The 17,120-nt window shown below is 39.6% G+C and overlaps 1 protein-coding gene across 1 annotated transcript in view; it reads right to left on the reverse strand.

Annotated features, from left to right (window-relative positions):
- The window catches only part of LOC144592053 (uncharacterized), a 171,285-nt gene extending 163,594 nt beyond the window's left edge, over nt 1-7,691 (reverse strand). The window contains exon 1 of the mRNA XM_078396293.1: nt 7,355-7,691. The gene's annotated coding sequence lies outside the window, so the exon portion shown is untranslated. The remainder of the gene's footprint in view (nt 1-7,354) is intronic.
- Between the last annotated feature and the right edge of the window lie 9,429 nt (nt 7,692-17,120).

Consider the following 17,120-nt stretch of genomic DNA (forward strand, 5'->3'; position numbering starts at 1 on the left):
TGTGTTCTTCTGCATGGATTACCCAGCTTTTATCGGCATGCTTTACCTTAATTTTCTTCACTACTTAAATACATTATTTTCAATAATTTTATTTTGTTCAAGGTAATATGATATCTTGTTTGAATGATATAAATGCTCTGCTATTCCTGTACCTCATTGGTTGATGGAGTGTTGCCAATAGGTATTTTTTAATGAAACTAGAAAGATCAATTGAAAATGAAACACACAGTTAAGACCAAAAAAGCCTTCACTTGCCCTTACCATGCTGCATTTTTAGAGCATTCAACTACCAGATAAAACTGGAATTTCACATCAGCATAAGAATAAGGAGCAACTTCTTGTTTCAGCATTCTTGGTACATGTCAGTATATATATATCATTTATATATATTTTGTTGTTGTTTATTATTGAGTTATGTAAACAATGTTTACATATCTGTTGTGCTGCTGCAAGTAAAAATGTCATTGTTCCGTTTTGGGACATATGACAATAAAACACTCTTGATTCTCTTGATAGATGTGCATCATAAAAGTCACAAAATAAAAACTAAATATACTGGAAATACTCACAAAAACAAGCTGCGTTCGTGAAGAGAAAAACAGAATTAAAGTTTCAAACCTTCCTGGTAGACACAAAATGCTGGAATAATTCAGCGGGTCAGGCAGCATCTCGGGAGAGAAGGAATGGGTGATGTTTTGGGTTGAGACCCTTCTTCAGACTGAAGGGTCTCGACTTGAAAGGTCACCCATTCCTTCTCTCCCGAGATGCTGCCTGACCCGCTGAGTTACTCCAGCATTTTGTGTCTACCTTCGATTTAACCCAGCATGTTCCGTGCTGTATCTTTAAAACTAAAAAACTAAAACAAGGACAAGGGTTGGGGTCAGAAGGAAAGTACCAATAGAAAAGTTGGTGGTAGATTGGAAGACAATAGAGATTAAATTACAAAAAGAATAAAAGTATCAGGTGGCTAAAGCCTAAAGAAGGTAAACATTCAAAACAATTTTCTGAATTTTCTGGAGGATAACAAAAGGAGACACTGGTTCAAAGAGACAGCCAATATCATCAAAGACATACCACCCTGGCCATGCTCTTAGTTTACTCTTACTATTGGGAAGAAGTTGCAGGAGCCTGAAAACCATGACCATCAGGTTCAAGAATAGATTCTTCTCAACAACCATCAGGCTCTTGAAAACCACACAAGTAACCTCAGCAACCTTAAACTTCCCTGGAATCTTTGTTTGCACCAAGGACATTGTTTTTTTTTAAACTAGCATTAAAGTTATCAATTTATTGAATTATTAAAATTATTATATTATCTGTGTGTTTTTGCATTTACAAGCCTGTTAAGCTGCTGCAAGTAAGAATTTCATTGTTCCGTTGATGGTCCATATAACCATTAAACTCTCTTGATTCTCTTGGCTCTTGAAATTACCATTGAATTTGTAACAGATTGTTGAAATCTCAGATGAAAGTACTGGCATGCAGATTTTCGGGATTTGTTCAATGCAGTATTGAGTATTGATGATGCTGAAGTGTCGAATGAGAAGATGAGGTGCGGTTCTTTGAGCTTGAACTTTGTTGGAATTGTGAAAAAGTAGAAGCAGAATGGGAGTTGAAAAATATGTCAGGTAGATACTCATGCTCACATTTGTAAACTAAACAGGTGTTCTGCAAAACGGTCACCCTATCTGTATTTGATCTCCCCAATCTCGAGGAGACCAAATTGAAATTCCTGAATAATGGTTGTGCATTTTTTCAAAATGTGTTTCCAATGTGCACCTTGACGATCAAGTGAAAAACATTTCCCTCCAATGGATCCCTTCTGTAGTCTAATTCAGAACATTCAGTGAAATGGAAATATAGATTCATTTATAACCTCATTAAAATGTGGAAGTATTAAATCTTTTTCACCACAAGTTTCCTCAAACAATGAAGCTGATTACTTGCTTTTGATATATTTGCTGTTGAACTTAATCTAATAAAACTTTCTGATTCTGAAATAAAAGATGATTAAAAATAAGCACCGTTAAATTGTTAAAACTAAATATTTCCTTGCAAATACAAATGTATACTGTCTAATGTATTTTTTCAATGTTCCTTTTTACGTTTTTTCAAATATGCTTCCCTCAGTTTCACAACATCCTTCTGAAAACGTTTGCGTGATTCCTTGTCTGGCACAGCTTATCGAAACACTTCAAGTTGCAAAATTCGTGATCACAGGAGGGTTAATATCGAAAAGTGTTAGCAGGTGTGAGGAATGCTGTATCCCTTGTAGGGATCTGGCAGATTCTGGTTCCACTGGAGACACACCAATTTAAAAAGGCAAACACTATTTGAGGAAGGAGCGGGCGTTACTCTCGTATGTTCCTTATCAATCACTTGTGGTTTGTTCATATATCTGCAGGGAATCCAGAGCCACCATAGGAATCCTGATGTATCCAGATATATCTCCAATGGAGCCCATAAGACCAGCACTGGTGCAGCTCGGTCTAAATGAATGAGCAATTTATCAGGGGCTTTAATTAGACACAAAATACTGGAGTAGCTCAGTGGGTCAGGCAGCATCTCTGGGGAAAAGGAATAGGTGACATTTTAGGTCAGAACACATCTTCAGAGACTGAAGAAGGGTTCCAACATGAAACTTCTCATATTCCTTTTCACCAGAGATGCTGCCTGACCCGCTGAGTTACTCCAAACATTTTGCGTCTATCTTCAGTATAAAGCAGAATCTGCAGTTCCATCCTACACAAGCTTAAATTAAATTAATATTCAGCAATAATTACAGTTTGTCTTCTTTTTCATGCTTACCTGTTATCTTCTCCTTTCACTGATATGTCTTATTGCATGTGTTTCCATATAACAACTAGTCTGATATGTACGCGACACATTGAGGTCTCTGGGGGTGGAATGAAAGGAAGGGTGAAATTGAATACAATAGCAGTCATTTTTGGGGAGGGCTATGAGAGGGCAAAGAGATCCAAAACGCTATTCACAGGGGGTATATACACTTGTATTGTGAGTTATATAAATCTCATATGGTAAGAAACACCAGTACCCTTCAGAACTGCACAGATTGGGCAAGTTGTGTTGCAAATCAGCATCATTATTGATTTGATGGTAGCACATCAAGAGTCAAGAGTGTTTTGTTGTCATAAGTACTGAAATGGAACAATGAAGTTCTTACTTACAGCAGCCATCAAGGTTGTAAACACAGTACTCAACAGATAATATAATAATCGAACATAAAAAAAAGTTTAAATAAAAAATTTTTAAACGAACACAATGCAAAGAAGAAGAAAAAAAAGTCCCTGCTGCAACCAAGGCAGTTTTTAGTTCATAGTTTCATTTTGAAGAACAATGCTCCTAGTAATGCCTTTCAAAAATGCATGGCTGAAAATGCTTTAAGCAGCAGGAACAACACCCCACTAGTTAAAGAAGTCATTAACAACTTGCAGGCCAGTTTTGTAAAATGTGCCAAATATTGCAGCCACGGAGCAGGGCAAAGATTATGAGCCCAATGCTCATCGTGGTGATTGAGGTCACAAACCTTAATGCACACATGCTAGATTTGCAGTATTGCGAAGTTTTACATTTTTTGTTGTATTAAGGAGATCACATGTGCTCACAATTCAGAGAGAGATGCTCATATTCCATAGTCTATAAATGTATACGTACACACACACATATACATTGATGGTGCCAAAGTAATGATCAAAAGATTCAAGTTCCTAGGAATAAATATCACTCGCAATTTGTCTTGGACCTGCCACATGGAAGCTATGGCCAAGGATGCAGACCAATGCCTCTACTTAGTTAGAAGATTTAGGAAATTCGGCATGTCTTCAACAACCCTCACCAACTTCTCCAGATGCACCTTAGAAAGCCTTTTAATCGGGATGCTTCATAGTTTAGGAACAGCTCCATCCAAGACCACAAGAAACTGCAGAGTTGTGAATGAAGCCCAGACCATCAAGCAAACCAACCTCCCCTTCCATTGACTCCATTTACACTTCAAGCGCCCTCGGTAAGGTCACCAGCATAATCAAGGATGGGTCTCACCCCAGTCATTCCCTCTTCTCCCCTCTCCAAACAGGCAAGAGGTACCAAAGCTTGAAAATGCATATCGTCAGATTCAGGGACAGTGTCTTTGCATCAAACTAGTACCATTTGCCAATGTCTGGCCTATATCCCTCCCAACCTTTCCCATGTACCTACTTAAGTGTCTTTAAATGTCATTTCTGCACCCACCTCTACCACTTCCTCTGGCGGTTCATTCCATGTTTGCTGGTAATATTTATTCCTAGGAGCTTGAGGCTTTTGACCATCTCTACTTCGGCAAAATCAATGGACATTGTACTGAACATTGTATTCTGAACGTGTGAGTTGATAAAGTCACAGTGAGAGAAATTTCACAGCTGGGAACGGAGTGAATATGGTAAGCAACTGTATGTCTCTATGGCCAATTAAATTGAAAACTAGTGAAATTAACAGTTTAAAGAAGCGTAAATAAACAATATTGGATGCATTGGTGATCATTTCCAGCATTCTTTGGACGAGAACTGTTCCAATGGATAGAGGGCACCTAATGTTACCATAATATTTTAAAAAGTGATAAAGGGAAAGCGGGAAAGCATAGACTACACGGTTTGACATCAGTGGTGGGACAATACCAGAGCCCATTATAAAAGATATACTATAAGAAAATTGTTAGAGGGAAATTAGGCTTGGCAATCTATTAGATTTTTTTAAGGATGCTTCTGCAGAGTAGATAAAGGAGAACCAGTGGAGGTGGAATAATAATATATTCCTTTATTCGTCCCACACCGGGGAAATTTAGTGTTACAGCAGCAAAGTGGATAGCAAGAGAGCAAGAGATCATTCATTATAAATAAAAGATACATAAATTGTCATCAGTTTTTTTCATGTGTTCTTAGCTGTTATTGTTGACTTGTCTGCTGGGAGCAGTGCTGGTTGTGCAGTCTCACAGCAGCGGGAAGGAAGGACCTCCTATATCTCTCCTTCACACACTTGGGGTGAAGGAGTCTGTCACTAAAGGAGCTACTCAGTGAAGTGACAGTGTCCTGCATGGGGTGGGAGTCGTTGTCCAGCAGCGATGTTAGCTTTGCCATCATCCTCCTCTCTCCCACCACCTGCACTGAGTTGAGGGGGCAACCCAGGACAGAGCTGGCCTTCCTGACCAGCTTGTTGAGTCTCTTCCCTGAATAATTAGACTTCCTGAAGGCTTTCTCTGAGGTGACAATAAGCGACTGCTGTGCAATTTTAATATGCATGGCCTTGGGGTAAGGTACTGACCAATTGGCCAACAGGAAACAAAGGGTAAATAGGTATTTTCAAAATGGCAAGCTGAGAACCACTGAGTCTCCAGTTATTCAAGCCAAGGGTCAAGGGTCAAGCATGTTTATTTGTCATGTGTGGCAGATATGAACTTGAACAATTAAATTCTTACTTACTGCAGCTTTACAGGCACATTAGTCACAACAGCAACAAATAAATAAATATACAATAAATCATGAATTATTCTAAGTAAACTAAATCATGATAGTGCAAGAAGTCAAAATACATAGAACTGCAGTAGCGCAATCTCCGTGGTGTTTCAGTGCTCTGGTGAGGTTGTAGTTAGGGTTGTGCAAAGTAGTTCACGAACCTAATGGTTGCTGGTGGAAAAAATTCTGTTTTTGAACCTAGAGTTAATGTTTCTCAGGATTCAGTACCTTCTCCTCGTCAGGAGCAGCGAGAAAAGTGTGGCCACAGGTTGCGGGTCTCTGATGATATTAGCTGCATTCTTGAGTTAGCGTTTCCTGTCGATTACTTCGGTTGGGGAGGTCAGTATCAGACTGCAAATTGCAGAGAATTGTGGACGCAGGGCGGCACGGTAGCGCAGCGGTAGAGTTGCTGCTTTACAGCGAATGCAGCGCCGGAGACTCAGGTTCGATCCTGACTACGGGTGCTGCACTGTAAGGAGTTTGTACGTTCTCCCCGTGACCTGCGTGGGTTTTCTCCGAGATCTTCGGTTTCCTCCCACACTCCAAAGACGTACAGGTATGTAGGTTAATTGGCGGGTAAATGTAAAAATTGTCCCTAGTGGGTGTAGGATAGTGTTAATGTACGGGGATCACTGGGCGGCACGGACTTGGAGGGCCGAAAAGGCCTGTTTCCGGCTGTATATATATGATATGATGAAATCATCACACAAACCAACCTCCCTTCCATTGACTCCAATCACACCTGCAAGGCCACCAGCATAATCAAGAACGAGTCGCACCCTGGCCACTCCCCCTTCTCATGGACAAAAGGTATAAAAGTGTGAAAGCGCACCTCCAGATTCAGGGACAGTTTCTTCCCAGCTGTTATTAGGCAACAGAACCATCCTACCAACAATTGAACTACTGCAGTCCTGAACAACTATCTACCTCATTGGTGACCCTCAGACTATCTTTGATTGGACTTTACTGGTTTTACTTTGCACTATACGTTATTCATTTTATTCCCTTTATCGTGTATCTGTACACTGTGGATGGCTTGATTCTAATCATGCATTGTCTTTCCACTGTTAGCATGCAGCAAAAGCTTTTCATTGTACCTGGTACACATGACAATAAACTAAACTTAAACTCAAAGTTGGACCATGCAGTGAATTGGACCATGCAGTGTCCACCGCTCTCTGCAACCCCTGTCATTCTTGAGCATTCGAATTACCAAAACAGGCTGTGATGTTCCCCACCTTATATTTCCTCATATATAAATGATTTGGATGAGCGAAATAAACGTGATATCTCCGATAATCTAGATGACACAAAGCCGGATGAGATCTGAGGAAGAAGTAGAGAAGCACCAGGTCGATTTGGACTAGCCGAGCGAGTTGGCAGATGTAACATAATGAGAGATTACCCATTTTGGTGGCAATAACAGGAAAGCAATTTATTACCTGAATGGCGATAGACTGGGAATGGGAAATGTGGAGCTGCAAGAAAGAAACAGGTGCTCTTTTGCACTAGTCGCTCAAGGTAAGCATGTAAGTGCAGCAGTTGATTAAGAGTTCAAATGGTGTGCTGGAGTTCACGAAAAGGATTCGAATAAGACTCCAAGGACAATGTTAGTTCATGAATTTTATCATCGATCCGAAAGTGTACTTCACTTTGCACCATCTGATTTCAACCTTACCCAGACGAGTGCTAATTACAGCTTTTAATATAGATAGACATGTATAAACAACTAATGCATTTATATTAACCAATATTATATTCCGCCATCTATGTTGCATTCTTTAAAAAACAATCACAATCATTAAAGCAAATCAATCTGCATATCACAATCAAATTTGTTTTAATTGCACCTTGTTAAATTGTATATTTGTCTCTGAGGAGTCCAGTAATTGTTCTCAATCCGCCGAATAAAATAATTCACCAAGTTTGCCTCTCAGCGTGAGTCTCCAGAATCTCCACAGCTCCGGAGCCGACGAGTGCCTCTCGCTAGCCCTGGGTTCACACGCCCCTTGCCAATCCTGTTTCAGCTAGTTGCTGGCAACCCAGTGAACTGCGTTGCTCGGTTGCTGGACGCGGAATGAAGTGAACGATTATGATATCCCCTCCTTGCTGCCGAGGTGTCAGTCACAGTGCGAGAAACAATGCAGGTAATATAAAGTGTTGCATGTGTGTGCGTCAGTTACTGACGATCCATGCATTGCTTAACCTCCGATTTGTTTGGTGTTTGTTCAAGAGAGTTAGATTTAGCTCTTGGAACTAAAGGAATCAAGGGATATGGGGAGAAAGCAGGAACGGGGTACTGATTGTAGATGTTCAGCCATGATCATATTGAATGGCGGTTCTGGCTCGAAGGGCCGATTGGCCTACTCGTGCACCGATTTTTCAATGTTTAAATCTATTCCTTTTGTTACAAATTCACCAGATTATGGAAGCATTTTGACCAATCAAAACCAATTACAGCATCTTCATGACATTCACACGGTAAAAAGGGCGGATTTCAAATTTTCACAAAATCACTCATTGGGGGCGTCGCTTCATAACCACGCCTTATTAACAGAACTGCAGACGATAATGTCCTTGAATGAATGTATTTACCGTTCAGGTCAGTTCTGGATCTTTGAACCCAGTAATGATGAAAGGTGAACTATTCGTTCCCATGTGCATTGATGGTCCTTGACATGCTGAATATTTTCAACAGTTTAGCAATAAAAATAACCTTCATCTTCTAACTTTTAATTTATGATTCACAGTGCCCCACTTATTATCTCACATCATAATGTATTTTACTTTCCAGCACACTGCCTTTAAAAAAAGTTCCATGATTCTGCATTAATGTGCAGATTTTAATTCGCCATTTTCATGTTCCCAATGATTAGAAATATTGTGGATGGGCAGTTAAATCTACATCCTAATTTCTTTCTGTGTTCTTCGAATTTTGAACATTTGATGATCTGACTGGGTTTGACTTTAATGGCAAGCAACCTGATTATTTTTTTAATGGTACCTTCTTGACTCTCTTTCGTTTTGCTACAACTTCCCTAATTTTATCCTCCACTTGTTACACCCTATTATGAATAAATCAATTACACTGGAGACATCAAAGACACATTATTTAATATTTGGATAATGCAGAAAAGGATTTAAGGAGGGAGGAGGAAATAAAGACAGTTACAGAGCAAATATTGGATCATGTCATCATGGGGTAAAGGGAGAGATTTACAGCAAGCTACATTTAGAATTTAGATGTTCTGGGAAAGGAAAGAGGGGTGAGGAGAAGACATTAGGGGGGAGATGGACACAAAAAGTTGGAGTAACTCAGCGGGTCAGACAGCATCTCTGGAGAAAAGGAATAGGTGACGTTTCGGGTCGAGACCCTTCTTCAGACTTACTTGCACCCAAGAAGGGTCTCGACCCGAAACGTCACGTATTCCTTTTCTCCATAGATACTGTCTGACCCGCTGAGTTACTGCAGCTTTTTGTGTCTATCTTCGGTTTAAACCAGCAACTGCAGCTCCTTCTTACACATTAGGAATGAGAATGTATAAAAGTTGGGAAAGAATGAGGACGTGAAGTAATTTAAATACAGAATGATGGATTTATATGGAAATTATTGGGGAAAAACAGGAGTAAATGTAAGTCAGAAAAGACAGCGGTAATATGAACAAAGGTCATATTATGGAATAAATTACCACACATATTCAGCATCAGCTGATTCAGTACTGATGTCTTCTCTCCTGTCTTGTTTAATAACTTCCCAGAAAACACACTGCAAGAGAATATGGATATCCTAATGGAGACTATATCCAAATTAATTAGAAGTATTACAATTGAAAGAGGAAAAAAACTGCAGTTGCTTCAAATCTGAAATCATAGTCAAAGCAGAAAAACGATCTTCATCCTATCTGCACAAAACCCATTTGTTCACGCTAGGTCTAAATCATTCTATGACGTTTATTTAAGTGTATGTCTAAATGCTTCTTGAATGTAATGATTGTGTTGGACTAAATGTGTAATCTAATCAGTCTTATCTATATACTAAAACTCTTGTTTGTTTGTTCCTGAACTACAGCCAAAACTGTACACGATAGCGCAACAAATTTAGGCCCACCTTACTCACTGTCGTCCCTTTGGTGCTAATGGAAGAATTTTTAGTGAAATCTGTTATATTTTTAAAGTTATTCACATTTTAAAGTTTAAATCTATCTAGGGAGGAAGGGGAGGAGGGGGTGGAGGGAGGAGGACGAGGGAGGATAAGGGGGGGTTGAGGGGGGTGGAGTGGGGGGAGGGGACGGGGAGAGAGGGGAGGGGGAGAGAGGGGAGGGGGAGAGAGGGGAGGGGGAGAGAGGGGAGGGGGAGAGGGGGGAGGAGAGAGTGCTGCACCATTGTAGGAGAGGTTTGGGCCCAACGGGTCCACTTGGTCTAGTATTCTGTAAAGGCAAATATGCCATATGCCTTCTTCATCATTATCTACCAGTGGTGTCCCATTGGGAACTATAGCCTGGAATCCCAAAGTCCCTCTTTCCTAATTGTACTTATACTTGCTTTATGTCAGGTACTTTAACCGTCTTGACTGTGAAGTTGAATCATGTTTCAGGTCTTCACATTCTCTGTCATTTCTCATAGTTTATTTCATGTAACAGACCCTTTAATCTCATAACTGTTAAACTGCTAACTATCCAACATGGTTCTAATCCCATGAAAGTTAATGGTGTAAATAGTTCCTTTTAATCCAATACTGGTCTTCTGCCATCATCACTCTCCCCTCACAATGCCACTATGTCCCTCCCCTCAGTCCTTAATATCATGTCATATCTTTACTGAGCATCTATTTTTTTGAAGTTCCCAGCCGAAAACTCTTAAAACAAGTGTTCATCCCAATTCAGCTTTAATTCACCTGTAAGCTATGATCAAAAGCTGTGCTCATCACCCCCTTCTCCCCTATGTTCTGTCAGCAGTTGTTGATATGGTCAATTGCCTATACTCAGGCACACTATGCGTCCAGTGTCCAGTTCCGTGCATGGTTTCATTTTTTTCGTTTTTTACAGAAAAATGGATAGTGTTTTAACATGTTGGTAACCAGTATGATTAATGTTGAACAAAACACAAAGCTTGTGTACACCAAGATCAATAGATGGACAGTGTTTCAGTGCATCTAGTTGACAAATACAATTAATTTGATTTGAGAAACAACAAACATTGGTGTACTCAATGGTCAATTGAGATAATACTACAAAAAACTGTTTTGAATATGTAAGCTGTCATTTTATTAGAGCATACAACAAAAACATTTGAATAGATAAGCTCTATGTTGCAGTTATTTTAAATATAGATTTAAAGCAGAAGTACAACTGTATAGCTAAAATAGAGATATAAATTACTAATTTAAAACATCTATTTGCAGTGATGGTGCACTCAGATTTTGGTTCATTCAAAAATAAAAAAATCAGATATTAACCCTAAATGAAAGAGACATTTTTATATCATACATATAGGTCAGGCTATTTAAAAGTATCTTTACATCCCTTTCCTTAAACTAGTTTGTACATGGATCAAGTAATATAGTTATAGATCCTAAGAGAAATTATAGGGATTATTTTTGCTGTAAATCGTAGAGTTCATGCTACAATAATAGACCAATTTTAACCAAACATTGTTGGTTAATAGTTAATGATAAGCATTATTAGGAATGTTTCATTAAAATAAATCATCTTCATTTCACATAAAAATTGCAGTAATTACAAAGCTAAAGCGCAGCTGTACAAGCAAGCACAAAACCACAAATTGAAATTTCATGAATAGACTGAATTCTGGCCAATCTAAATATCCATCAACAATGTTTAACCATTGCAAATAATGTGATCCTGAGTTAAATTTCACCTTCCCACTCATTATGCATGTAATTAATAAAATTGTGGATGCAAATGGAGATGCAAATAAGTGCAATAAATCCAACCTTCAACGTCTTTAATCACTATTCTTGTTTCATATGGACTCTTAATGATTACACAAAAGTAAACATCAAATTTTGGTATAACTCAGTTTATTTTCTTAGAGGGAATCACAAAATTATTTCTTGGTGCACAATTTCTTAGATGTGGCCCTTGTGGCTAAAGGGATCAGGGGGTATGGAGAGAAGGCAGGTACAGGTTACTGAGCTGGATGATCAGCCATGATCATATTGAATGGCGGTGCAGGCTCGAAGGGCCGAATGGCCTACTCCTGCACGTATTTTCTATGTTTCTATTGCTCCTCTGTCCCTCTCTTTCCCCTCCCCTTCCCACTGTCTTCTTGTCTCCACATATATCCTTTCTTTGTCCCGCTCCACCCTGACTTAAGTCTGAAGAAGGGTCTCTACCCAAAACGTGACCCATTCCTTCTCTCCAGAGATGCTGCCTGACCCGCTGAGTTACTCCAGCATTTTGTGATACCACAGATGGTTGAGTAGAATAAGTTCTACTTTTTAGAGTTTAGACCAATGCTTGGTAAGTTCAATTCCATATCCAGAAAGATTTTGATAAGTTAAATGCTAAGAAGAAACCCTGGAAAAACTCTGGATAAAAAGAGAACAGACATGTAAGACTGATGTGAAGAGAAATTTAGTTAATCAAGCAGTAAGAAATCTTAGTATTTTCTTTCCTAAGGGGACATGTGGATGCTTGGACATTGACTATGTCAACAACAGTGATTGATGGGTTTTTGGATACACAAGGAGTTAAATCATGGCGATTGGATGGGAAAGCAGACAAGGTATAGGTTCAACATTTATCTTATTGAATAACTCAGCCGGCTGATGGTCCTCTTGGCCTATTTCTGTTTCTTTAAACCTTCTGCATCTTCAACCAATTTTATCACAGTAATCCCGTTTTGACATGTATTTTTTTGTCTTCTCAATGATAGGTGTGTAATTCAGTTCATGGAGAGTAAACATGGTTATGTAATTTTGAATTATAGAATATTACTTTACCCTTAATCCAGTGCCACACAACATGTACTGTTTCGTTTGGTCTAGATATTCTCAAATACTACGGGAAAGTGGGCCATGAAGTAACATATTGTTACTGTTAAGAGCTGCCATACGAAGACCTGGATTTGGTCAAACACCCTTTGGAGGAGGGGGGGGTCTTTATGTAAATTTGGTAGTTTGAGGATTTTTTTTCACGTGGTAAATCTAATGTCAGTGTTTTGGTTCCATTTCCACAGAAAGGAAAAGGGATATATCATATCATATCATATATATACAGCCGGAAACAGGCCTTTTCGGCCCTCCAAGTCCGTTATATATTAAAATATATCTTATTTTAATCCACAGCCTCTGAGTGAAATATGGCAGTTGCCCCAATTCACAAAGACCAAGTCTGCTGCAAGTGTACAATTGGCGTAGGGTACTTGATTTGAAGGTATAAAATTAGGAAATTTCTTCTTGTCCATATCAGCAAATATCAGTCAAAATCTTCTTCTGCCTTCAAAAAATTCTCAACAGTTCAGTTTAGTTTATTGTCACGTGTACCGAAGTACAGTGAAAAGCTTTTTGTTGCGTGCTAACCAGCCAGCAGAAAGACAATACATGATTACAATCAATCCATTTACAGTGGATAGACACATAAGGGAATAACGTTTAGTGCAAGGTAAAGCCAGCAAACTCCGATCAAAGATAGTCTGAGGGACATCAGAGGTGGATAGTAGTTCAGCATTGCTCTCTAGTTGTGGTAGGATGATTCAGTTACCTGATAACAGCTGGGAAGAAACTGTCCCTGAATCTGGTGGTGTGCATTTTCATACTTCTACACCCTTTTGCCTGATGGGAGAGGGCAAATGAGGGAGTGGCCAAGGTGCGACTCATTCTTGATTATGCTGCTGGCCTTGCCGTAATTGCCCTTGAGGGGGTGGTGAAAAGCCACCATCATGCACCACTGCAGTCCTTCTTACGATGGTATTCTTATAATGCCATTGTGTAGAGGTTTTGATGCTCATATGCCCACAACCCTTGTCCTTACAGGGAGGTGCTTTTGGAGTAAGGTGGGTGAGAAACTGCAGACCCTTTTATGTGGTTGTGGACATGGCTTGTAATTACTGGCAGGATTGGATGCTTCGGTTGGTGAATTAGGTTGAAGTAACAAAGTTTGTTGTTTTTTCCTATGTGATGGTGAGCTTCCCGAGTGTTGCTGGAATTCTCATCCAGGCAAATATAGAATATTCCATCAAACACGTTGGGATGTCAATACTTGAGCCAAATGCTGGAGGTATTTTAGAAGTACAATTAGTTCTGGAGTGCATGTCTTCAGTACTGCATTATTAACATTCATTTTGGGAGTCTCAACATTGTTGACCATTTATTACCTATCCTTAATTGCTTTTGAATAAACCATGGTCAGCCACCACCTTGAACTGCTGCAGCCCATTCCCATGCCAGAATTTAGACCCAGAGGTGATGAGGAACCACTGACCCGTTCTCAAATCATGATGATGCATAAATTGGAGAGGACATGCTGGTAATGGTGTTTCCATGCACGTCCTTTTCTTGGTGGTAGAGATTATATGTATGGAACTTGATCTGCTAATTGCCTGGAACAATAACTGCAGATGATTTTATACTGGAGGTACGGTGCACTGGTGATGGAAGGAATAAACAATAAGGGTAATTGATGGGGTGCCATTCAAGCTGACTTTGGCTAGTATTGAATTTGTTGTACTGCATTCATTCAAATCATTGGAAAATATCAGGCTCCAATGGAGCACCTTTGCCACAATTCCAATGATCCAGGTTCAATCTTGACCTCTGGTATTGTCAGTATGGAATTTGCACTTTTTCCTGCGATTGCATGGATTTTCTCCAGGAGCTCCAGCTTCCAATATGTGTGCAGGTTGGTGGGTTAATTGGTGACTGTAAATTGTCCTTTATGTGGAGGTGAATGCAGTGCTAGTGGTGTCATCCGAGTGAAATTGCTGAAAGCATGGGGAATTAATACACTTTGGAAGCATCTGAAAAAAAAGAGAGATCATGAATGAGAATTTGAGAATTCAGGGCAAAGATAGCTGAAAGAATGACAAAAGTAATACAAAAACCACGATTTGGAGGAAGAATGTTGTCTGAGATTTGAAGGGCTGGAGGGTATAAAATCTATCCCTGATAAAACTATTTTAAATTCTTTACTGCCCCTTGGGAACTTGCACTCTATTAACTTTGTATACCAATGTGCCGGAAACTTGCCAGTTCCTAGGAAAGGTAAAGGTAAATACAATACAATTAAATATTAAAATCTTAAAACAAATTCCATTAAGGGGAAAAATAAATTAAGTGTAATGAATTATGGCGATGAATACCGTTGAGTATAATTTCTAAATAAACTCTTGCATAATTATTTTAAATAGTGGCTGAGGGGGTGCTAAGGATGGCCTTTGTCTACAAATCCTGACCCATGGAAAAGTCCTGCTGATTGACACAAGCAAATCCAGAACCTGGGGTAGTTATAGGTCTCGTGTATTTTCCTCACAGTGCTCTTAGAATTCATGGTCAGTAAATAACATTCCTGTTTTTCTCAGCAAGCATACAAGCTTATTTCGCAATAAAAACAACGTTTTGGAAATGGTCTACAGCTCAAGCAACATTTGTGGTGTGAGAAAGACAATAAACATTTCAGTCAATGATCTTACCGCAATTGTTTACTGCAGAGTTTCTGAACTTTCTTTTGGCTGTTTGTGAGCTAACTGTAGTTGGGAATGACACAGAAAAAGTACAAAAGCATCTAGTTATGCAAGGACAACATATCTGGACAAGAATTGTGCTGCAAATATTAAAGGTGTGCCATCCTAGAGAAAAATTCCATGCACAGAAATTGAAACGGTCTATTGACTGGAATAAGCTTGAAGTTCTCAGTCAGGATGCATTACTTGAAAAGAGCAATCTTGGAAATTCATTACTTGCATTCTTATGGAGTATTTGAATTTAATGGAAATTCCTATATCTCCTAAAGTAAATAATTAAAGCTTTGCAACTACGTTAAAAAGTTATCATCAGAAGAAATAAAAGGGAATCAACAATGCTAAGATATTGGAAGCATTGCATTTGAATGGTATAAAGTCATTAAGATTAGAATTTGGATAGCATGCAAAGCAATTGAACTGTACCGTGTTACACGTTACAATCGTAAAGCTAACATTTTAGAAACCTCCATTAATAATTTTCATTGTGTTTAATTGATAACGTTAGGATTAAATAATGTATCTCAAATTAAATTCACAACTCAGAACAAGTATCTGTATAATTTGACAATGTGACTTTGAAAGTGAATTTTTAAATTGATCACAAGTACAAAAAGTTAAAAGATAAATTTGCTCCATTGCGCAGTCAAAATGGCAACTTACCCTTTAAAATAAAAATATACCTCACAGCCAAATAGTGTATGGATTTCTTAGTTTATTCTATTTTGTTCTAATAATCCTGGAATCAATATATAATGCACCAAAATGGGTTAATTTAGTTGAATTTTAATACACACATTATGGCTTAAGCCGCCACCAGGTTGGTGCCGGGATTGGGTCTGGGAGCAGGCGCAGGCCAGATGGATCCAACAGCGACCAAGTCAAGTCAAGTCAAATTTATTTGTCACATACACATACTCGATGTGCAGTGAAATGAAAGTGGCAATGCCTGCGGGTTGTGCACAAAAATAATTACAGTTACAATAAATAAAGTTAATAAGTTACTAACCCACTGTGGGATGGGTCAGACACAGCCCCCTACTGCAGCTACTGAAAGGATCCCACAGCCTGGAACAGCGGCTAAGCACGAAGGGCATCAGGAAAAGACATTGTTCAGGTGGCAATGGCAGGTAGATAGTGATGGCAGTGGACGGAGCAAAAGAACGGTGCCGGTGAGAGGGCTGGGGACTTACCTTCCATGACCTTGGAGATACTCTTGGTGTTCCAAGATCGGCTGCGATAGGCGCCCTGGGGCACGGAGGCTGAACAGTGGGCGTGTGAGGCGAGGGATGGCACATTTGCAGGTTAATTTGTTCGCATTGATTCCGGCGGAGTAGGGCGTTGTGGGCCTTGCAGCATCCCAGGTATGATTAGATCGAGCGCTGCTCCAAGTAGATGACTACGCAGATCTGTCACAGCCTTGACATCGGATCGGACATGGAGCATATCGACATCATCTTCTGTCTACACTGACCTTTACAACTCCAACCCAGTGCCAACGCCAGGACAAAGGGACTTTATGGCCAAGTTAAGATTCTAACATTTTTAACATTTGTTAACTTTGAAGGGTGTACGTGGGTATTGGAAATGTGGCGATTCCTGTTTACATGCAGAACCTGGCGGACTGGTGCTCTGATAACAACCTGTCCCTAAATACCACCAAGACCAAGGAGCTGATCATTTTTTACTTCCATAGGTCACACAACGGGGAATACACCCCGATCTTTATCAACGGGGTCAGTGTGGAGAGAGTGTCCAGCTACAAGTTTCTGGGCACTCACATTTCGGAGGACCTAACATGGTCCACTAACACTGCTGCGCTGGTCAAGAAGGCACAGCAACGACTGTTCTACCTAAGAACTGAAAAAGTCTCGTCTACCCCAACAGCTGCTGACGACCTTCTATCGCTGCACCATA

This window comes from Rhinoraja longicauda, chromosome 3 (assembly GCF_053455715.1).
Source record: "Rhinoraja longicauda isolate Sanriku21f chromosome 3, sRhiLon1.1, whole genome shotgun sequence".
In the NCBI taxonomy this organism is placed as follows: Eukaryota; Metazoa; Chordata; class Chondrichthyes; order Rajiformes; family Arhynchobatidae; genus Rhinoraja; species Rhinoraja longicauda.